Below are 25,053 nucleotides of genomic sequence, written 5' to 3' on the forward strand. Positions count from 1 at the left end.
GCATGCACACAGCCAGACCAACTTGGCCTCAAGTTCAGGCAATAGTCCCTGGCCTGTTTTATTTAGTGACATAGACATACCCCGAAATGCGAACAGCCTGCTTAGCCTTTCAGCATTCTCTCCTGGCTCAGCTACATTTTTGTAGATGGTTTCCACCTCCAGGTAAGGTATGGAAAGAAATCCTTTAGACCATTGCTTCAGCTACACTTTTAGCAGCGCGTCTCCAAGTGGTCATAAAATCTCTCACAAGTAGGACATAGCATACAAGGTTACATTACCCCATTATAAATAAAAGAATCTCTTACAGTGAAAACCTCAGGGGTATAAGGGCTTTACTTTTCAACTTCCTGATACTTTCTGTTTCCACTCATATTCTTAAGCATTTCACTAATTACTTTGTGTTTGGGTAAACTATTCTGAATGCCAGAGGCTGTTATAAAGAGCTAATGGCAGTCCTTAAGGCAGCATCTCCCACTGTAAACAGGAATTAGGAGTATCTAAAACTCCAGTCTGTTTACACTGAAGAAAATCCACTCTGAAAAAGGAACTGATAAAACTGTACTCCAGGCACTGAAAAATTCTTCAGTGAGATAGTGAAATACTTTTGTTGTAACGTTCAAGTTCAGCAAAGCTAATGCAAGTGTGATATGCCAGATAGTTTGATTCAAAACATTTTACAAACATGTTCTTGAAATAAAGCTTTGCTTTATTTCCTGCCTTAGGGTGTCTAGCTATCTCTTTGTATGAGCAAAACAACTCCAAGTCATTCCTACATGTATATTTCAAAGAGTGTTCCTAAAGGATCAGTCTGCTGCCAGCTGATTCTGTAGTTAAAACAAGTTGATCACTTCAGGTGGTTGACTCAGATATTCATCTCAGGAGGGAGAAAAACCTAGGATTTACTAGCTCTTGAATGGACTAATCTAAAAAGGGAATTAGCCATTAAACAAAAAGCTGCGATGGCTTTACAGCCATATCAGACACTAGAAGAAATCTCCAACACAGATTACCAACATTCTTGTTATTTCAGCTAATGCCTACACAAAACTATATCCAAAAGGGGTATTATTTGAAAAGGGAGGAGGAAGAAGGAGGGAGAGGAAGTAACCTCAAGCTATTAGTTATTCCTGGTAACTGTAGTTAAAACACGAGTACATTCTGCTAAGGGGGTAACCAAATCCAGTGGATTTTGGGATCCAAGGGATTTCTCCTTCCTGGTCTGCTAGATGGAGACTCCTGCTGTTCCTGACTGCAGGTGCAGACCCTAGCAAGGCTGAGCATGAATTACAAAGATGCACACACAAAACACACGTATGGCCAGGCACACAGACCAGCACAGAGAGCAGCACCTTTACGTGCATCCATATAAACACTAACAGCACTCACACCTACACAAACACAGACAGCCTGAACCTGGCTCGTCCTCTCTGGCTGATCCAGATTGAAGTTCACTAGCAGAATATATACATGCACCCTCCCTCCTTCACCTCACGTGCACACTCGCATTCATTGCTCCCTTAAATACTAGCACAAACTTTCTACCCAGTGACTGGCTCAGACCTGGGGTCTTTCCAAAAGCTGGGCTCCTTCCACTGCCAGCTAGTCCAGCTTGAAGCTCACACATGCATGCACTCCCACACAGAGACTAGAGAGCACATCCACACAGAAGAATAAGAAAGGGGCCATGGCAGTGATTAGAGGCAAGGCTCAAGCAGACAAGCATACTGAGCAACAGCCTGCTACATGCAACTCCCCCCAAGCCCCTCCATTGCACCCATTCACCTTGAATCTTCCCTTTCTCCAGCCTTCCCTCCTTCCAAATAAACAACTCACCCCTCATCACTTTTCCCCCATTGGTCCCAGTTTTGCTACATCCATACCCCAATTTGGTATTTCAGATATGGTTACCTAGGTAATCTCAGCCTTACATGGCATTACTGACGCAGTTACCTAGGTAGTGTTTGCCTTGCAAGATTTTAGTCCCCAGCCAGGTCCCCAGTACTCCCCTCCAATTCTCTGTGAATCTCCAGAGTTTCTCATATAACTCCCCTTAACCATATGGGAAAGGCAGTTACTCCTCATGGCACTTTTGTCAACTTCTCACACTGTTGTTTGTTATATCTAGCAATTTCTATTGTCACTTAGTAGTTCTTCATCTTTTGTTTAGTTAGGTAAAGCAGCCAGGGTCTACTGATCTGCCTCCATACTTTAACACATTTTAACTTGACCTGTGATGTCCACTGCAACTAACTTCATACCATCACCTTTTCAATACTATTCATGGAAAAGAAACCTTAATGAAATAAGAGCTGAACATGGCTAATCCAAAAGGATCACATGGCTATTCTCAAATAGTCTCTTCTCCCTAATCTCTGCTACATATTTTGTTACTCTACCAAATTCAATTGTTTTCTTTTTGTAATTTTATCTCCTTCTTCATTAAGCACACTATTATATGCTGCAAGATAAGTAATAAAAAGTGTTATGTTGAAACCAAACCCTGGGATCCAGATAACCACTAATTTTGATGAAGCTTGGGTTTCAATTTAATATTCATTGTGCAGTATAAATCTCTATACTACTGATTATAATATAGGAGGAAATTCAACCTGCTGCAAGAATTGTGATAAAAGAATCCTGTCCAATTCCACTTGCAATTGCAGAAGAACTAGTCTGAATCTATAATGGATGGAAAAGCTGTGCACTGCCAGGATAACTCCTTGCAGTCTTATCCTCAAAATACCAAAGAAGAGAGGGAAAATGGCACAAGCATAAAAGTGATATAGAGAGTGTCCTGTCCTGTTACTGTCCACTACGGTGTGTACTATGTATCTCTTACCTCAGGGTCTCTAGTGTTATTGCACATGTAACTTCAGGCAATCCAGTCAAATCCGGATTCGGATTCATACGGATTCTAGGAAAATTCAGAAATGGATCCAGAATTTGCAATGAGGTCCTCTAAATAGCATCAATTATTGTTAATTGTGTTTGTTGCTCTTTTCATGTGGAGACATGTCTGCTAGGAATTAAAGGAAGATTCAACTCATTTTCTACTCTGGTCAATGAACAGCCAGATGGTCTTTACTTACTCTGAACTTGTGTTAGATTCAGCCCAGTAACTCAGAAGTAAAACATTTTGGGTCCTACCATTAGTTCCTGAAGCCATCTAATCACTTAGAACTAGTATGAATAAGGGTAATTGAAAGCCCCATACACATGATGGTTTTGAGTACCTTTGTGCTGTCAGCAAAATTTGCTATCAATTTACTATTTGAACCATATCACAACAGAGGAAAAACTCATCAAGGATTTTGATTATTGTAGAAAGGGGAAAAAACTCAGTCAGGCATACTGCCAGAAGTTCTAAAATATTTAAGACGGCTGCTTCACTTACGTTTATGGACATGTTAGTCCATTTTCCTTGTCAGTTCTGCTTGCCTGCCTTTGAATAATGCGGGATTTCTGCATTTTGAATTTCAAAGGTGTCAATGCTGTGCATACAGCTGAACAGGTGACATGAGTCGCTTAATTATTGAAAAATATAAATGTGAGAGAAATAAGAAAAGGGATAACAGAATGGAAGCCCAGAGGAGATATAAAACAACCAATTTAAAGCAGGCTTGCCATTGGACAAAGTCTTTAGATTGTGTTGTTCCTCTTAGCTAAGGTAATTTTGCTGCAATCTGCAAGATCTAAAAAAATAATAATAGCAATAATCTGGAAAATCATATTCAGCAGCCACAGGGTAAGACAGAACTTGAAACAAAGTGATGTAACGACTATGTTAAAGGGTCCATTTTGTTACACTTGAAAAGCAAATAAAATAAAACAATGTAACTGATTATTTCAGTAGTATGTAGGTACTCCTACTTTCAATGGGAGCTTTGCACGTAGAAGAAATAAAGCAGCTCACATTTATTCTAAACATTTGTAAGTACAGAATACCTGCACAGATATAAACTTACAAATTTATTCATAGGAGTACACTCTTACTGTACGCTCTTACCTGAGAAAGTATTTTAGTGAACATTCTCTAATCCTGTAATCTATTTTGTATAACACATTACTTTACAGTGGTATTATATAATCCATGTTCATAAGATACTGCCTAGATACTGACTTTCTGCCTAGATACTGACTTTCCCAAAGTGAAGTGCATGGTGCTTAAGTCCAGAGTTTTCAGGCTGGCCCCTATCCTATGTTTCTTGGGCAATTTGATATCATGGATTCTTCTCCAGAAAATAACCATGTGTTGATTTACAAAGAGCATGCTTGAAACAAACTGTGCAGAACTCTCAGCTATTTTAATGACTGCGGTACAGACTTTGCACATTTGTTTATGATAGGTTGCTTGTTATAAAATGAGCCAATGAGGGGTTAAAGAGGAAGCAGGCAGGAAAGACAAAAAAGGTAAGAAAACATCCATATGAACAGACAAACACTGTATGAAGAAGAAACACTTCAGACCTAGCTCTTGCTACACGGCTGTTGTGTTAAAGCCCAGAAGAAAGAGGCCGCAGGAATTCTCAAAGCACGGGGACCAGCAAGGCCTCACACAGGGCAGGCAGAGACCACGAAGGGCTTTGGAGGAGAGGTGCAGGGATTGCCCAGGAGCATCCGTGAAAGCTGGCAGCCTGAACAAAGCCAGGGAAGGGGGGGTGCCGAAGCCAGCAAGAAAAGGCTCATCTTTCTTCCAGCCATAAGCAAGGGGCAGCTAAATCATGAGGGACCTTGAAAATGAGGCCTTTGAGAAGGCAAAGTTTACAGAGCAAAGAAGATGTAGGCATACAGGTTTCTTATTTTTACCTTCTGCTTATGTGTTTTGCATCTTTAGAGGAATTTGTACGTCAAGGGACTTCATGACATCTACTGGCAGCCAGATTTCTACATCCCCAGTTTCTATTAGACTTGTTCCTTTTATCCCTTACAAAGACATCACCAAAAGGACGAGCCTGCAAGAGCTGGACATGCTAGAAGGACTTTCAGAATGGGATGTAGGAACCATATAAATATGAAAACAAAGTCGAAACCAAACAAAACTACAAAAGCACCTTCACATTTTCCAGAAAGATGCGAATACAAAGGGCCATCCAAGTACTTCCTGTTCATATAAACCTGCTATGTCCAACCTAAAAGAAAGTTACTGTTCTTCTTGGTCATATTTTCATTAACCACAATATACTTTCTCCCAGTTCAGATCAAGTCCTGTCTATTTTTCTGTCCAAGTCTTCCAAGGACTTCTACCTGGTAGAATGGCTGATGCCACATAGCCAGCCTGAAGGCATCAGGGAACGAGAAGGCAAACAATAGAAAGGTTATCATAGCAGTATCATAATTTTTTATTTCCAACTAAAACAACCTAAGAAAACAATGACTATAATTGCCAGCTATCCCATCCCCTCCTATGCTCAACTATTTACTGCTCCTTAGAGAAAACAAAACTGCACAGTTCTCAGCATGCATCAATCCTTCAGAAATACGGTCCTGCTTTAAACCAAAATCTCTCTTGGAAACATGTCTGACTGATTGGCCTCAGCAGTAACAAAACCCTTTCCTCTGCCACAGTTAAAGGTCTTATTAGATTTATTTTGCTAGACCTTACAGAGAAAAATATTCACAGAGGTGTTAGGCTGAATATACTGTGATGCCACAGGGATCAAAGTAATCTGAATTTCTTTTGGAGGAATAATATCAGAATGTCAGCTCAAGAGAAAAGAGCAAGTAGTATAAAATCTGCTTGTTCTTGTATCATTTGGATTTCTTTTCAGCACAATACTTCAGATATTCTAAGATTGACAGAAAAAGAAAAAATATATTTTGCCTTTTTTCAGTCATGGAAGATAAAATGCTACTTGAAGAAGGTTTGGCTCAAACATAACTCCAGGAATTGTACTAGACATATTATGAGAACTATCTATTACTGACACGTTACATACCCTAGAACTAATTGCATGATCACCTTACCTGAGTTTATCATATGAAATACTACTAGCATCATAATAATTATATCAATTATTATATATTATATATTATTTATATTATATATTATTATTGTATTACATTAATAATTATTATTTTCAGTAGTTTACTGGTATTTTTTTACTTTTCTGCAAACTAGTGGGAAAAGCACACAGTAATATAGATTAACTGCTCAAAACACAGAGATCAACAAGTAAAAATGTCATGAGACCCTAAGCTGAAGCCATCCTATGGGAGCTTGGTAGGTTTATATGGAGACAAATATACTAAAAATTGATGACATTTTGATATTACAGTTTCTTTCTGGCAGGATATAAAGAAATGGAGACCTTTATCAGCTCTGTCTTGGAATGTTAGCACAGTGCTTAAAGGACTCACTAAATTCTCCCTACCTTTAAACTTTTCGGCCTTTATTGATCTAAAATTCTCATCCACAAAAAATCATAGTTCCACTCTGTTATAGGCAATGCAAGCAGAAATAAAAGAGAAACCCCACTTAAAAGAATTTACAGGATTGTTGAAAACAAATAAAAATGAAACTGAAGTACAGTTCAGGTATATAAGAAATAATTAATTATTTTCTAAACATTCAGGTTTTTTGACCAACTTCAAAAGAGCGTTAAGAATGTTATAACTTCTTATCCCATGGCTCCCTTTGAAGCCATAACCCAACAAGCTCTCCTGTAATTCCAGAATGTGGAATGCATAAATGGCAGAGATAAAGGTAGTATAGGTAAAGAAGTCTGAATAACACTCTTTATTTGCTCAAAACTTAAACAGTGTCTAAACAACCATTTGCTTAATCAGAAGGATCAAAAGAGACTGGTCAAAGTTCCACAGAGTGTACAGAGCTGTTCACTATCCAGTAACTTGCTTGATCATCCAATTCAACCATGCAAATTATCAGCTGGGTAATAGCAAGTTAAAAAAAAAAACAACAACTTTAAAGAACTGATAAAATGCATGTGTCACATATGCCTGAGACACACAAAACCTTAACCCTAACAAATATGCATTGTAGAGCATGTGACCTAAACTCTGCACAAGGCAGTGTTTACAATAAACAGGGTAAGGCAGTCCTCTAAGAGGCTGGGATGTCATGATCTGAAGGTACACAGCTGCAGATGACTCACCACGAACCTGCCAGATCCCTGCCAAAGTGAGTTTGCTGTATAACTGTAAACTCTGAGAGTCATACTTTTTAACTGTGTACAGTCAATGACTAACTGTAACTGCATTTACCCTCCTCTGAGGGCTTTCCAAGTCTTAGGTTTAATTTTTAGGCCTGCAACAGCAAAGACAAAGCCATACTTGGAACATATTATCACTATACACAGAGGTATCAGGTGGATTAAAGTGGCCTTACCTTTCCCCACCCTGCTGCGCATACCTGCGCTGCATGGAACGATGCATTCTTTAACACCCTGCGACTGTCCCACGGCTCTGCAACTCTCCAGCCCTTCCTCTGGGTATCCAGACCATACAACATACAGAGGTCTTTAGGTGAAACTTGCTTAGATCTTTGTTTACTGAGAAGATGTGCCTGGATAAAAATAGAGGAAAAATATTAATATGTCTTCGTGAATTTTCCTGAACAGATAAGAAGCCAATGATAGAGATAACTCTTCCAATTTTATTTGATTCTTGGCCAAAAAACAGAGTGAAATCTAGCAATTTTGTCACCTAAGAATTTTAATATCAGCAATTCCTTTACTTTCACTTCAATTCCTTAGTTTTTTTCCATCAGAATGAGCTCCCTACATGCAGTATATATTTCTGTGATGCATCACAATCCTTTCTGTATTGTTTCTACACCACCTGACTAGAGCCCTTCGGCAGAAGTCAATCATGGAAAAAAGAGTTTGGTTGAGGAACCCAGGGCTTAATGGGAATATGATTGGGAATAAGGTACTGTTTCCAATTTCCAAAAACTCAAATTAAAAGCAAGAGTTTTCAGGGTTTTTTATTTATTCTTTTTCAATAAAAAGTCAATGTTTAGTATGAAAAACATACTTTCCATAAAAACTTTCATACAAAGCCCAGGTTTTTACAATATAATGCTTTACAGGGAGTCAAATAAAACAAACTCTTCTTGATTTCCTCTAGCATAAGATACTCAATAGGTTTTTAGAGGTCAAATATTGGTGAGCTACTCAACAAACATACTGGTTTATAGGACATATCAAGTCAATGAACACTTAAACACCAAGGTGCATTATATTTTGAACCCAGAGGGTTATGAACAAGAATAACTAGATCAAAAAAGCCTTTATTTACATTACAATATTTATGTATTTTTATTTATATGTTTATAAAATACATTTATAGAATCTTTATATATTTGTATACTTATATTAATAGGAGCAAAATCTGCATGTACATTGCACAGTGCTGTTCTACCAAATTAAATCACAGCTAAATTATCAGACACTATGACAATGACAAGAATACAGATACGGATCCTCAGCTGATGTATATTGGCAAGCTGCTCTGAGCTTCACTTACTGACACTCGTTCAGAATCCGGCCCATATCTCAATAGCGAATTCTACAGCAGGTATGTTGAAATTAATATCATCGCTCCTGACAACAGTTAACCCAAATGTACAACCATTTTTGAACTTACTTTAATCATTTTGTTAAGACTATTCTGATTGCTGATTACTGGATATCTTTTTTCATTATTACCTTAATAGCTTTTCAAATGCTATTTCTAAATCATAGCCCTTTCTCTTTCTCTCATTTTCTGGTCTCACTTTCTGCAAATTGCCTTTCTCCTATCATCTTCACTTCTCATTTCAGTCTTCTAATTACATTGTTTCATCATTGTCTCCAAGCAGGTTTCCCTTCCCCATCAACCCTTTTTCTTCATTTCAGCTCACTGTCTGCACTGCAAAAATCTAGGCTCCTATATATCCTTTTATACCTCTATCAACCTGCAAGAACCACCAAGTCATGAAATGTTTTCACCTGTGCTACACAGAAATGACAGTATTTGTGAAGGATAGAGTCTCGTATTACTAGAATTTGAGTCAGACAGGACATATCAGCTCTTTCTGAAGAAAGGTCCAGCTTGGAGGAACACTCTCCTCGAGAACACCTTAGCTTTGGAACAGGCTATCAAAATATTCTGTTTTTTCTTTTTGTGATTTAAAACAGTGCAAGCTACAGTAAAAACCCCATTTATTTCTCTCTATCTGGATGAGCAGGGAAGTCTCCTGGCAGAGACTGTAAGGTCTTAGACAAGTTCCTGATTGTTTAGTTATTAAATAAGTTTATTTTGTCTCCAATACAGTTCAGACCACTGCTCTATTTTTCAAATGTGTAAACAAGTAAATAGAGAAACAGCTAAAAATTTCAAATTACTGAACAATTAAGCAAAATAAAGGTATTACTTGTATTATTTAAGCTTCTTGAAACAACTCTAAGAAAGGAGATCTTCACTGAATTAGGCACTAAATAGGGTAAATGGGAGTTAGCAGTCTTATTTTCCTTCGTTCCTTTTAATGTGGTTGTGTGTTTGCTGTACCAAAAATTTTGACACTGCCCAGAAAACTTAAAATTTTGGTCAGAGGAAAAAAGGGCTTAGCTGGAACAAGCAAATGGCTGAAGATGATGGAGTAACAGCAATACTGGACCATTCCTGTCTATACCAGTCGACCGTTACATTGCTTGCCATTTGTCACTTTAGTATACTGAGAGGGAAAACTAGGAATATTCAAATGTGAATGTTACAAAAAGACTATCAAAACTGTGGATGAGACCAATTTATATGAAGGACAGTGAAGCACATTGGTATGAAAGTATGCTGTGCTTTCAACACTGCTTCTTTTCTTCCCCACTTCTCTTCTGACATTTATTCCAGACTTGCTTATACAAGAGGAAGCTCTATCCCTTGGCCTGTTCCAGTATGTAGCATTTTCATCTGATAAAGAGCTTGCCGATTATCCTGAAAGAAACTACATCAATCTTTCCCACTGACCTTTTCTAAATCTTCTGAGAGTATCTATCTGGCATGTCATGCAAGTGATATGTGAATATATCATGTCAAGAAAAATCATGAGACCTTTCTTAGATTATATAGTAGTAGACCATTAGAGATCCAACATACATCTCCTTGATGACTGCTTAATAAAGGGATGATCATATGTATTTGTGCAGCTGGATTTGCTTTAAGCTGGCATTGTGTGTGTCATTGCAGATGAAGGCATCAACAGTTCAGCCCTGAATCAGAGCATTTACCCAACAGGACTTTCTCTGTTCTTTCTCTTAACATGCAGTCACAACTGTTTCAGTTAATGTCTGGTTAGATTGAAACAAGCCAAAAAATGGCTTTACTCATTTTTGACCTTTAATGGGTTGTGTTGTACTTTAAAACTCTTTATTAAACTATAGAAGTTTCAACATTTTATGGAAGATGGTACTAAGGAAGTGAAAACAGTACATTCTCTCACCACCAGGACCAAGGGGAGTTTCAGGCTATTATCAAAAACAATGCATTTCTGAAAGCTGAAAGTAGGGAGACTTTGATGAGGCGTTTATTTGCAGGTGTGTGGGAATCAAGCCAAACAACCATTATTTCTTTGGAATTATTTTTCTTTAGAAAATTAGATACATTTACCATATGCAAGGAGTGCATACAGTATGTTGCATTTAAGCCAAGTGAACAGTATGCTAAAAAAATCCTTTTTGAGTGGATACAAAAAAAGCTGGTAATATTCAAGAGAATGCACACATTATTTCAAAATAATGTTTAACAGAGCTTTTCTGATTTTTAGGAATTGCTTTGCTCCCCCTTGGTTGAAGGGGCCAGATGGCTACATGTGGAGAAGTCTATTAACCCTAACTCACATGGGGAGCCTGCCAAATAAACTAAATGGGCTCTGTATTGTTGTGTTAGACAACAGCACTTGGTATCATTCCTCATTCTTTTAGCCAAAGCCCTCCTGTTAATTTATTTTAGTGATGCAGATTAGCAGTCCTCACTAGCAGTGTTTTAAAACATTACTAACAAACACATTTGTTACAGCACTGGCAGACAGAGCATTCTTTGCAGTTCAATTCTCTTGTTGATTCATTCCATTAATCATAAATTATTTGACTTGAATGTCAAGATCTAGCAAGACTGTTCTTTTGTCAAGTCGGAATAGTGTTGCAAAGATTGCTATGTGTTATAATTGGACTGGGAATCAAACTTCACCTGCAATTCTTAGCCAAAACCAGGCTGGCGGTGTTCTCCCAGTAACCAAAAAGATTTTCAAATTAGAAATTGATTGCCAGTATTTACAACAAAGACACAATAAATGCGACTTGAAACATACTCAGGAATGTGATTCTGAGAGTATCTTTAAGAAAGAAGGATAAAATATAACAAACAGGTAAATTTCTAAAATAAAATCTCCAAGAAAGGAAGCTACAATGTAAAGAACTCTCTAGTTCTTCAACTGTGACAAAGATGACTACTGTTGGCTGGCTCCATTTAAAAAAACAAATTAAAAAACAACAGACACCACTCATTTCATCAGTTCCAAGTAGTAAAGAACCCAGCATACACCCAGATATATTTTTACACTGGTGAATTATGTTATTTACTGATAGTTTTACCTTTTTCTTATATAAATTTGATTGGCTGACAATTCCCAGCTGCTAGATACTTTTTACTTATGACTGCTATATTAAACAGATTTAACAAGTTTCTGTTCCCCATATGATAGATAGGGGCTTCAGATTAAATGACCCTTGCTGTTCTCCTCAACAGAAGAGTTCTTTAATCTGTTAATACAACTGAGGTCATTGAAACTCTAAGTTTTACATCTTTTAGCCCTTTAATCAGTTTTCTGATTCTTTTTTAAATCCTCCTCCAATTTATCAGCTTCCTTCTTAAATTGAAATTAGGTTTCCACCTTAAGTTTTGGAAACGATCAGAATCTCCTTGTTATATAACCAGGGATCGCAGCAGTGCCTTTGACCAATGTTACACTGATTAACAGCTCTGACGCCCCGTGTTTTACACAGCCATCGCTTCACAGTTCAGATTCTCCTCTCCCTGGAAAAAGCTTCTCTATTCTTTCTTTATACTGAAATTACACCACTCAGTTGTATCCTGTTCACCAAGCAATCTAGATTATTCTGAATCCATGATTTGTGTTGTTACGTATCACCCATCTCCGAGCCCACTGAAAATAAGATCAATATATAACTTCTTCCAGCTCATTGATAGCAGTGTTACGGATCACAGATGCAAGAACAAGATCATGGGGGACCTTGCAGGAACTACAGGTACTTGTCGTTTCCTCCACTGTAGTTACACTTTTACACTTTACAGCCGATCTGTAATCAATCTAGTGAGAGCCATGCTGAGTTGGCACTGCTTCCAGTTCTGATAGAAGTGTCATACGAACATCTTCCAGGAGCAACAGCACACCAAAGCACTCTCGTCCTGTTACAGTTGTCAGGCAAGTTCTCATACACAGTGTTAGTAGAAGTAATCTGTTATCTGCAGATACGTATTGAAGAATAGCCTCAGGGTCATAATAATTAAAGTTTTGTTCTATCACTTTGCCTTGCTTTTTAATAATCAAAACCTAAGAGCTGCTCTAATTACTTTGGTGTGGGGCAAAAAAAGCTAAAATTACCTGTGCTATTCCATTTGTCACTTTTAAATATTAGCACACTACCTTTCAGTCTTCTGAAACATCCAGTGCGGTGTAATATTCATTGAAAATAAATATTGATATCCCAGAGTGCCTTTCAGCCAAGTCTTTTAATACCGCTGAGTGCATGTTATGTGGACTTGGTAGTATAAAAACGTCTAGCTTTGGTAGAGGTTGTTAAATATTCTCCAGAGCTGGTACTGAATGAAAGTGTTTCATCACCATCCTGAGAAAGAACTACATCATCCGGCTCTCTAAACCCTCCAGGCTTATTACATATGCACTGCTGACAGAGCAACGTTCAATATTTGCCTTTGAGATAACATGAGAGGGCTTATTTTATATTCAAGGAAGGATTTCCGTCCTCTTCGTCACTATCAGCATTGCTCAGCTAGGGCCTGACCCCGCCACTCTCACTCCTACTGAACAATTTGTTGAAATCAGAATCCATGAATCTACTCACAAAGTAGTGAATAACAGGTATAATCTTGGCCTTGCTGTGATTAAAGCTTTAATAATTGTGCCCTGTCACACAGTGATTTTTTAAGTGAAGGATTATTTTTTTTCAGTTATTATTGTTGTTATTATTAAACAGCTGATAGAATTTCAGCAAATCTGCTGCATTCATTTTTTTCCATTGCAATGGCACCTTGGATATTTCAAATATTTTTCACTAATAGCTGCTTCCAGACTATTATCTGTGAATTTGATTCTGGAGAGTCATTAGCGTGTAATTATTATTGCATGCCATAAGTTTTTAGTGCTTGTCTTTTGTACCTAGGTTAAAGTAGGTATTTTGTATTTTAAATGTCTTTTTTTCCTGAAATAATGGAAAGGTATAGTGTAAAATCCCCAGAAGAATTTCAAAAATGCTTAAAATTTTAGTCAGACCTTATGCTGTAGTAGTTTCATATCCTTCAGAGAAGTTTTAGTCCCTCATCCTACTACTCCTTCTAAAGGAACAGTCTGTAAGAGATGCAAACTTTTTTTTTTTTTTTTTTTAACTACCAAACAGTTACCAAGAAAGACTTTAACCACATGCCTTAAAGGGATTTATGATTTTTCTTTTTGGCCTGAAAGTTTTACTTAACATCTTTTATGGGCCCAACCATCCTTTACTCCCTGTTCTAAATACCAAACAGATTCAGACCTTTAATTACTTTTAGATTGTCACAAACAAATCATCTTCCTTTCTTTAATGAGATACTTGATTATTTAGAGAAGATGCAATGCAGAGATGTTATTTATCTGGGATTCGGTAAAGTATTTGATATGACAATATATGGGAAATTATATTTAAAGCAGAGAGAATGGAAATTACTAAAAGGTATTAGACGGTATGTAAGGAAATAATTAAATGGGAGACAATTTGGAATATAGTGTTGGACTGGTTATCAACTGAACACTACTGAAGTTCCTCAGGAATTGATTCTGGGACCATTCATATTAAATATTGTTACTTATATGGTTAATACAAAAAGAGGAGCATGCTAAGCAATATGAAAGATGTGAGCTATCTGAATAAACTCTACACAGAGAGGAGCTTCAACCTCCTACTTGGAAGATTCTTTCTATAGAAGGGGTAGCAGTGCACTGCCGAGGGACAAGCATCACCTGAACAGGCTCAGTAAAAGTCACTCTTGGATCCCTGCTTCCTTATTGGTAAAAGGAGCCAACTGTTTATACAGAAAGTTTGGGAGAAAGATAAGAAAAAATAAATTAAAAAAACTAAGAATCCTAAATAAAATAGAAACAAAATTAGTGATTCAGTAATTGATCATGACAAAACACTCATGGATGTTAAATAAATTTAATTTACTTTGTCTATACTTTAGCTGCTGCCCATAAAGCAGGTGGGAATACTGAATTCTCCTAGACTATTTCTCAGTGGGGCACTAATAAAGTCTCTCCCCCCTTCCAAATTGGTGCTTTTTGGAACAAAAAATCTTTGATACCTCTACCTCCTCTGTCAAATACTGTTTAAATTGGTTTATTGGTTCCAAAGTTATTGGGGAGGGAGGGTGCATAGAGGGACAGAAAGACTGAGATTACATGACTTGTTTTCCTTTGGCAACTAACCTAAAATAAAGTCAACTTTTCAAATAGATAAGTGTAAGTATATATTTCTACAGAGTTTTGTTTTTGGTTTTTTTTTTTAGAACAAAGGAAAATAATAATAATAATTTTCTCTTCCAAAAGGAACTGGTAATTTTGCCTGTTACATTCTATCAGCTGGAGTTAACTTAAGGAGGGTCCTGTATACTTAAAATCAAAAGTAAGCAGGTCTTATGAGATTCATTATTTCTTGAAAAAGTATTTCTAAAAAAAAATTCACAGAAGCAGCAGGCTTCTGTTATTTCTATTGTGCCATGATAGCTCATTAAATATACTTAATTCCTGGTCCTGTTAGGAATGCTGCACTGTAAATTGGCATACTGAGTTTGTATGCTCATTTCTTTCTCACTTCCAGATCAAATCTTCACAGTTTACAAGTAAAAATAAATGTGTTTGCTAACACTCAGCTCTGCAAATCCAACTTGGGATTTTACCAGCTCACATATCAACAACTATAAAGGTTCAACAGTCAGCACTTGGTTAATAATTTTTACTCATGGTGCACAAGTGAGATAAGCATCCTAGACACTTTTGCCAGACTACCTAGTCAATCTGCTCACTAGTAAACATTTATTATACTCCATAAAGTACGTAGCTGCACACAATGAGTTTTATAAGAAAAAAATCTCTTTTGCATAATCACTTTTCTGATTAAGACTACCTGCTAACATATTTAGGTATTATTTTTTATTCTCTTACAAAACTGATGTCAACACATTGTCTTTTAAAAGGAAACTGTACAGAGCATGTTATCTTTTGGGAGTTAATTCATGACCTATGACACAGGAAAAAGGATCAGATTTTTTTTCCTCTTGTATCCTTAAACATCTGAAATTAAAAATAATTGTTGAATGTTTATCCAAACCAGACTGGAATTCAATTATTTTCACTATTGTTGTACGGACCTTCAGCATTAAGTGGAGACAGATTCATCAAGACCTAAAATTTAGAGTGCAAAAATCAAGATTCAAATTTCAGCTGTTACTATGCATTCCAGACAAGGACAGTAGATGTGAAGTTTCCACCTGAATTTGACTCCTCTTTGTTCTTTGGATTTTCTGGATCCAAACTCCTCTTCCAAAATTCTGGGATAATGAGATCCAGGGTTTTGTTCAGCCTCATCTCCAATTGTCACATATACAGTTTAAAGAATGTGAATATATCCTCATAACCAGACAGGACTTCAAGAATGCTTTTTCTTTGTTCTTCAGTTTTCTGTTCCCTACTTCTGCCTATTAAGTCTTCATTGTTCTCCTATGTCTACTTTGGGACTTTTATTTCAAATTACATACTGACTTTTCATTTTCAAACTCCTCACTTAATACTATTCCATTTATCAGAATCACACCCTGTGGTTTTGCATAACGTAAAAAATGCCTCCCAGTAGATAGCAGTTATGTAGATAAGATTGTTCTAACATTTCCTACTTAATCAGGAAGGGCTCAATGCATCTCATTTAATTTTCCATAGGAAAAAATTTTTTTTAACATTTCACTAATGTCAGAGGACAACTTAAGCATAATCCCATAAGCAAATTTTTGTATTATTGAACCTTGTAAGGATTTGAAGAGTCTTGTTACTTCTGTTGTGTACAGGATGAGTATGAGTGGCAGAATCGTAATCTACTGACTACAGAAAACATGCTGCAGAAGTCACCTTGGCCTATACGTACTGTAGCCTGCAGCAAGCCTTGACAACATGAACCACGAGCACGGGATGCGAGAGAGACAGTGAGATGAGGACAGAACGGGCCGATGCAAGGAGGGGCCAAACGTGACTCCAGGCGCAGTGAAGCACAAGGAACTGTGACATGACTATAAGTCAGTGGAACTCGCTGGCAAGGTGATTTGTGGAACACACTCCAAAAGGAAAGAGGAGAAGCTGGAAGCATCTATGCTTTCAGATACATATGCATATATAAACAGTTACAGCACAAATTATTGGGGGGGAGGTTGTTATAAAGTGTGTGCAGTTAGATGATCAGGAACCCAAACGCCTAGAACAGATGTTGAACACAGTATGAGAAGACAATATCCTGTGAAGACTTACTGACAGTTACTTTTCCAGTGGTCAAACCATATAGAATATAGCCAAAGATTCAGGTTTTCATGAGGTGAAAAAAAGGCATATTGCTGGATTCTTTATGATTTTCTAGATTAGTAAATTCAATTTTCACCTAATTAATGATTGCAATTCTTACGTTCTGTCTAGTAAATCTGGCATGTCAAATATCAGCCAAGCATGCATCTGAAGACAGGAAAAAATGTTGAAGATTCTTCCTTCATACAAATGTTTCATTTTTTCTTTTTCCCTTAATTACAGTTTGAGGATGAAATTAAGTAGAGTCTAGACTCGCATTCCACTCACTAAGGAAAAGAGACAGAAGAAGAAGAAAACTGTTTGGGGGAAAGATAGAAATATGTATTGAAAACATTTTTTCCTTTAGAAATTTATCCATTTCTGTGAAATATTTAATTGTGGCACTTTCACAGTTTCAGAGAACAATAAACAGCCAGAACTGGCAGAAAAGGGAGGCACAAAATTTAACTACTAGCTACTGGTCTAGGGGGATTGTCTGTCTGGTTTTTGTTTGTTACCTTTCTTTTTTTGTCAATTTATTTTGTTGTGAAAGATGTTGAAAATTTAGAAGTTCATTACAAAAATGAAACCAAACCTTGAAATCCCAGAAATCAGAATTTGGTTTCAAAAATTATCAAGAAAACCTCAATCTAAGTTGTCAGCACGTCCCAGTCCCTGCCTTCACACCCCTACCTCACTCTTTGTCACCTACTATAATTCTCTTTTGTTGTGATTCACTATCCGCTGCTTCTGTGCTTGAATTACTGTATCTTTTAAAGAAGCTCTAACTTAACACATTACCTTAGCATATATTATGTCATATTCAGTGCCATTTAAACTAGTGTCTTTGCTTCCTGCATAACTCTCAGTCACACCCTTATTTCCAAGGATGTGTGTTTCCCAAGATCTCTCTCTGCCTAATTTATTCTCAAATCCTAGGCATCTCTCTTTCTTTAAAAACTGTCTGTACAACAACTTTCTAATGCCAGGTTTCTTTTTCATGCCACTAAGGTACTTCTTGCATTTCGGTTTCTTAATAAATCTCAAAAGTTTCACTCAACATTTTTCCAGTTTTCCAAAATTTTCTCTCTTTCCTAGATCTAGTGCATGTTAAATTCAGTTATTCCACCTTACTTTCTTCCATCTTGTTATCCTGATTATCTAATTAATTAAAATAACAGAATATGGGATGGTGAAAGATACATGGGATCACATGTACTTTCTGGAAATTTGTATGGATATTTTATATTCTCTGAAGAGAAAATTATATTCAAAGTTCTCTAAATAAAGTTTCTCGTTTTCTATGCAAGACAAATCTGTGTAATATATTTCTGTTTTAAATAAACAGCTATGCACCTATGCACTTATCATTGGATGTGAAAACAAACTATTCCATATTCTGTTTCTAATCTATATTCAAGTACCATGATACATCTTTTTTCATATAGATAATTATAGAGAAATATCAAGTAGGCATATGAGCCCTAACACTATAATTAAATACAGTGATATGTTAAGTGTTTTCTTAACGCTTTAGGTGCCAAGATTTAACATACAATGAAATATCAAAATTATTACCAGTAATTCGGAGGCAGAATGACTGAAGAGATTTCATAAAGAAACTGAAAAGAACTGAGAGCTAACTTTATTCTTCACCAGCTTTGCCCACATCAACTTAACCTTCATTTTGCCACGTGCATTTTCTATTTTTTCCACGTATTCATTGCCCCAAATCCCCCAACAATTAGCTATGTTCTTATTTCAGAGCACTGTCCTCAACAGTAACATACAACTTTGCCTGCCTCTTGATTTCTCAACTGATGGGCTGAATGTACACTTCCGGAATACAAGAAAGAATAAGAAAATCATTGAAATGAAAATATACAGAACATTTTCAGAAAGTTGTATTAAAAATACTTTTAGATTACTACTGAGCTGAAATTATTCAGTGACCACATTTTCATATACGGTTTCAGGCCTGTGTCTGAATTTACTCATAGAGCTTCCCTTCCTTTAAAGCAGTTTTGTAAAGCAAGACTTATATATAAGGATGTGGCCTAATTCAGCAAAGTGAAGACAGCAATCTGCTTGTTTGCTTGTTTTTTAATATTTCAAGAATCACGTGAGGCTTGAAAGAGTCAGAACAGCTTTGTTAAAAAATGAAACCACAACTTTCAGGATACTCCTTTCCAATATCTTACCTAAAACTCTTTTAGTTACTCAACTAGGACTAAAAGAAGTCTAGACCTTACAGTACCTTAACAAGTATATCCTGAAAAAGTACTTTGAAAACGTTGTTGGTACAGTGTGAAAACCTCTCTGGCATTAGAGTAGCTCATTTATATGATTATCAGCACTAAGACTGGTTTCCAGGAACCTTCAATAACAAGGGCCAAAGCAGAAGCAGTCCTAATTAGTGTTAGATCTGAGTTTCTCATGAAATTTTTGCCAAATAATTTGGTGTGGAGAAATTTGTTTTTTGCATTAGGGAAAAAAACACTAGATATTCAAATTTCTACTTTGCTCTTTTTATATATATATATTTACAGTTCCCCAATTTGTATTTCATCCAGTCCATTTTGATCAATAGGATTCTCATTAGGACTCGTCCATTCACTAAGCTTAGCATTACTAATATTAGTGACACATCATTATATTTAACCGTGCATCCAGTTAATTCACTTTTTTAGATCCAGAATGTGAAAAAACACTCACATTAATCTCAGGTGAAATGGGACTTTAAAATCAATACAATTCTTGCACTGAAAAGGCATGGAAATAGCCACGTATTAAATAAGGTGTTGATTAATTGCTATGAATGTCACAATGTTAACTACAGAATTTACAGTGTAACATATTAACATAGTACCATGACAGACCTTGCAAGTGTCTAGTGTGTTATGTCTCTGATGACATGTACTGCAACTGATTGCTGGTTAAGTATCTGGGAGTTAGTTTTAGTATTTTTTTTAACCTTTAAAAAAAATCCATTATTCACCATTGGGCAAGTCAGTATTACAATAATAATAATAATAATAATAATAATAATAACATCTGAAAAACTTCAGGATTAACATACTTCTCCAGTGCCTCATAGTTCAGAGCAAAAATTAAACACTGGAGTTTTAAAGACAGTATTTTTCAAAATAAACTGCTTTAGTCTAGAGAGAACAAATTGTTCCTGTTCACAAGCATGATTAAAGGAATGCTGTAAACATAGGTGGGCAGAAGGGCTTGATCCTGACAGATTTGGTCACAGCTCTCATTCACATTAATGGCAGTTTTGTTTGAATCAACCCAAGAGGATTTATAATGGAAATCACAGACTGTACACAGACCCCAGCCACTAAGCAGCAGTATGTTACATTTTGTATACCCTGTTCTACATCAAACAAGATCAAGAAACAAACTTAAGAGTTGAAGTCAATGAATCATCCACTTCTGTATATTCAGCATTTCATCCAAAACTCATCATGCATTTCTTGTAAAATAATTCCAAACTCATTAAAACCTGTGCTTCTACCTATATACAAACTCCTTGTATAGCAAGCATACGTCTGAATATGGATGCAGAATGATTACTTTTAAAAACTTCTCCCTTACACACTATCAGAGCATCTTGAACAGTACTGAAGCAACACAGTAACATTTATTCAGAATGGAAAGTAAACTAGAAAATATAGCTTATTTCAAACTTTCACATGATTATTACAGTTAGTGAGGAAAACTATTTTAAAAACATTAGGTACTGTATAATTTTCCCATTTTCTTGGTGCAGTAGTAACTGGCATCTTCTGTCTGGAAATTTGAACCTGGGAAAGAAAAACACAAAACAAAAACAACAACACACAACTAGCTATATTTAAGAGAAGCAAAACAACCTAAAAATAAAGTTCAGACCTAAAGGGGAAGGGGTTTTCACTGTTTTGGGACAATCCTCCCTATTTTCTTCTGATGCAAGGGAACTGGTACACCTTTAGAGTATCATGGTTCTGCATGGGAGAAGCAAAAGTCATGAAAGTCTCATGTAGAAAGACTACACATATCCTACATTTTGCAGAAACACCACTGGAGTAGCTTAACCCATCAGCATAAGCTTAACCTAACAATGTCAAAGGGACAGGAGCAAGAAGTATTGAAGACAAGGGTTTGGCCTCTGAATCTACAAAGTGCTCAGAGTCGGGCCCAGAACAGACGACCCTAGAGTTGGCCATCAATCAAGACAAGGGAAGAAACTGTACAGTTGCAATTCAGAATAGCTCTAAAATGAGCCAGGTGTCACAAGGAGAAGAATGTACATCCAAAAGACATAAATCCATGCCACATCTCCCATATCCATCACCTCTCCTTTACTTCACCTGTCTGACCAAGATTTGATGCCATAAACTGAGAAACTAGAAACAAACTCAACCATTTTCCTCCCTGAGGTTACGTAGTAATAACTAGAATAAATACTCTTAGGAGAACGAAAAATCAGCAGTAACTTCCTTCACTCAGAGATTCATAATGTGCTTGTTAAGTACTGCAGAACTTCAGTATAAAGCAAGAAATCCATGGGCCAAAGGAGACCATTCTGCTTTTGTAAAGCAAGACACATATAAGGATGTGGCCTCACAGATTCCCTGTATTTAGTGTCAAAAAAGATTTTGAACTTCAAATTTGATGGTATGTCAGGTCATCATGCTGATATTACATTTAAACTGAAAGGAAAATACAACACTCACAAATGTTACTGCTCTAGCTAAAGAGGCAGGTTAACTAAGGACTTTGGGTGGGAGGCACACACCCCTTGGGTCTAGGCCTCTCCAGAAGAGGTTTCCTAGATGGCAATATTGTTTTCCAGAGCTTTTCAAGGACAAGAGTCAACTTAAATACACACACACACACACATTGCAACCAGTGGAACTGACAGAGGACAAATGCTTTGTATTGCTGCATGGGGTTGTTTATTACTGTTTAAAAGGAGGGCTGAAGCTGAGGGGCCAGCCTCCATCCACAATTTGTGGAGACAGCTACTAACTTAGGTGTAGGGTTACAATATATCAGTGTCCCCCAAAACTCAAACATAAAATTCCTGATATAACTATACCAGATACTAGAGTCTGATTTTGAAGAGGGGAAGAAAGATGGCATTTGCATTGATCTCACCAATGCATACTTCCACTTCCAGGATGTGCTTGTACCTGGGTAGCTTTACAAGCAGGTAACTAAACAAGTTTACCTGACCTATTTACTTTGCTGTTTCCTATATTTAGGGAAGAGGTGCAGTGGAGACTACTTGATGATTGATGATTGACTGGTTGATGATTTATTTTTTGTAAAAGCAGCATTAACTACAACTGTAACCAAAGATACCATGGAATAATAAATGATATTTGGGCACTTTTTTTTGTATAAGAACTTTGAACATAGCTTTTTTTTTTTTTTTTTACTTAACAGCATGTATTTTACTGTGCTTGTTCTTGCATTTTGTGGTCTGAACAGAGGTTTCTAGTCCTAGTTGAGAGGGTGAGATTCTGTTGTTCAAGCCTCTAACACCACATTAGATGGTTGACCTTGAACTGCCAGCTCTAAAATCTGAGCACATTAGGTAGATAGAAGGATTGACATGGGAGTGCATATGTGAGCCAGAACGTGGGGCTATCCATCCTCTATAACAGCTGCTACTGTATAGGGAAGCAGTATGGTAGAAGCTTTAGTGTAGGCCAGCAGTCTTAACTTGTGAGTAAGCATTACAGACACAGGTTTTGTGACACATATTAGGAATCAAAAAGCAGTAGGTATTTCATAGACTGTTGGTCAGCTGTAATGACACCAGTGTGCACTTATTTTAGCAAGAGGAACCCTGTAACCAACTTTGTATTTTAGGATTAAGTAAACTTCAAGGAAAAGGGGTGAAAGATAGGAATTATTTGTTCAAAACTTAAACAAGCTGTCAAACAGTCTCTGTCACCGAAATCCTGCAGAACACATTATTAACTAGTTCAACATTTCCACTCAATCCAGAACCAGAAAATACAATCTGGAAGTTGCATGGCCAGCTCTCTTCCTTTCTATAGAGAAATTTTGAACATGGGAATAAAATCATTCACATGTACACCCTTAGTTTATGAAAGAGAAACTAGTTCAGAAATCCCACTAATCTGTGAAAAGGTGTTTTCTATGGCAATATCTAGACTGCAGTTCTAATTTGTCATAGAATCAGTGCCTGTGCTCTCCATCATCTTGACTCCTTGCTCATACACTGCACTTCTTTCCCACCTACACATCTAGGGCTTCCTTTCTATGGAAGGTTAAGATAGGTTATCAGGACATTTGAATGTCAGAGAAGAGATGGAAAATGATGCATACCCAGATTATTTTCTGGCAAAAACTCAGGACACGACCAGAAAGCACACTTGAGCCAGGAGCTGGGAAATACTCCCACATCCCTGGATATAAGACTGACTGATTGCGATCACTGAACTCCTTGCTTTACATAATAGGCCATTGCCTTCAGCAGGATTTAACATAAATAAGAAAGGTAGGACCTGACCTTAAAACTGCCACTATTCAAGGTCTCATGCATCTCCCCCTCCCCTTCACCCTAAGAGCTACCCTTATCTTTACATCTTTTATTTTCCCCACCCTAAACACCCCATCACACAATTACTCACAACTAACAAATGAATCTGAGTTACTACAGTTTTCATAAGCAAGAAAACTAAATTATTTTAAAATTGCACATCTAAATGCTCTAGTAACAGAACCCTTTCCTTTTCCTTCCATATGAACTGAGAACATTCATCCAGTCTACAGCTGACATGAGTAAGTCTCATGTAATTTTATCCACAAAATCTCCCTTTATTTTCCAGGGGGGGTGGGGAGGAATAGTCAGGTCTTAAAAAGCAAATATCATTGGATGAACTACCAGTCAACATCATAATTAGTCTGAGGCAACTCTGAGCTAAGCCTAGGCACATTAAGAAAAACAGGAATTTTGCCAAGGTTAGCATTGGTTCTGTGCAGAACTAACTTTTAATATTGCAGTAGTACAACAGGTCAGAATTCTCCTCTGAGAATTGTCTTGAAAATAGTATAGGCCAAACCATTTCTGAAAATTTAAGAATTACTTCACACACTAGGTCTATATTGTTGTCTTGCCAAAACTTCTGCTCATTTCTGAATGAAATTTGTCCAGCATGAACTACTTAGCAGTCAGAGCTGCAGCCTTACATACTCCTTTTTCATCTTTAATCCAGAAAACCTGAAGTTCCTGGCAAGCATTTGTTTTCATCATCTTGATCTCCTGTGGACTCAGGTAATTACCACCACAAGACAGGGAACTAGAAATGAGTATCCTTTACATTTTTCCTTATTTACTTCCTTCCATGTCAACTTTCAGGCCAACTAACTTTTTTTTTTTATATATATATATATATATGCTGACGCTTCCAATGACACAGAAATAAAACAAAAATAATCCCCCTCACACTTTTCTTCTTATAGGCACTAGACAGACAGCTTTTACACATTGATCAACAGCAGAAAAAAAATTGTTCTACAGAGGACATAAGAGAGAAGACCACTGTGGAAATCAAAATGAAGAAATAGTCTATTTTTCACCAGTTACAGGAGCAACAAGAGACCAGCTGCAGTGTAAACAAGTTTCACTATTACTTTAATTAGAAGAAAAAAATCAAACTAAATGCCTTCATTTGTTCAGCTTTCTTTGACAGCATGGGTGGCACAGAGCTTATCAAGTTCAATCACTCAAAACCTCTAATCAGGCACAGTGGGAAGAAAGCTTTTGGGTTGTGGAGTTGTTTGTTTTTCCCCTCTTTAGTGCTTTCCACAGATTCGGAGTTGATGGTGTGTTTGAAATGCAGATCTTGAGAGATGAAATAGCTGTGGCTTTTCATGAATTAAAACCAGTTGGGATTCAGAGACAAAGGAAGCCAAAAAAAAAAAAAAAAAAAAGCCAGAAGAGAATGTGGGAAGAAAAACAACATCCAGAATCATTTCTCAGATACTGAAAACTACCATTCCAGCTTCATAATGAAGGAGGTCTTCAGGGGGGAAATAAACAGGAGTTTATGCTTGTTAACGTCCCTGCAAAATTTAGACCACAAATCAGCACAGTACTTTGGTCCATGCCGTTACCTGAGGCAGGTGAATGGTACTGTTGATACACTACAAATACTCACTTTGACAAAAGTTAAGTAGAGTTAAATATCTTGCTGAATCAG

The sequence above is a fragment of the Apteryx mantelli genome, chromosome Z (assembly GCF_036417845.1).
Source record: "Apteryx mantelli isolate bAptMan1 chromosome Z, bAptMan1.hap1, whole genome shotgun sequence".
NCBI lineage: Eukaryota > Metazoa > Chordata > Aves > Apterygiformes > Apterygidae > Apteryx > Apteryx mantelli.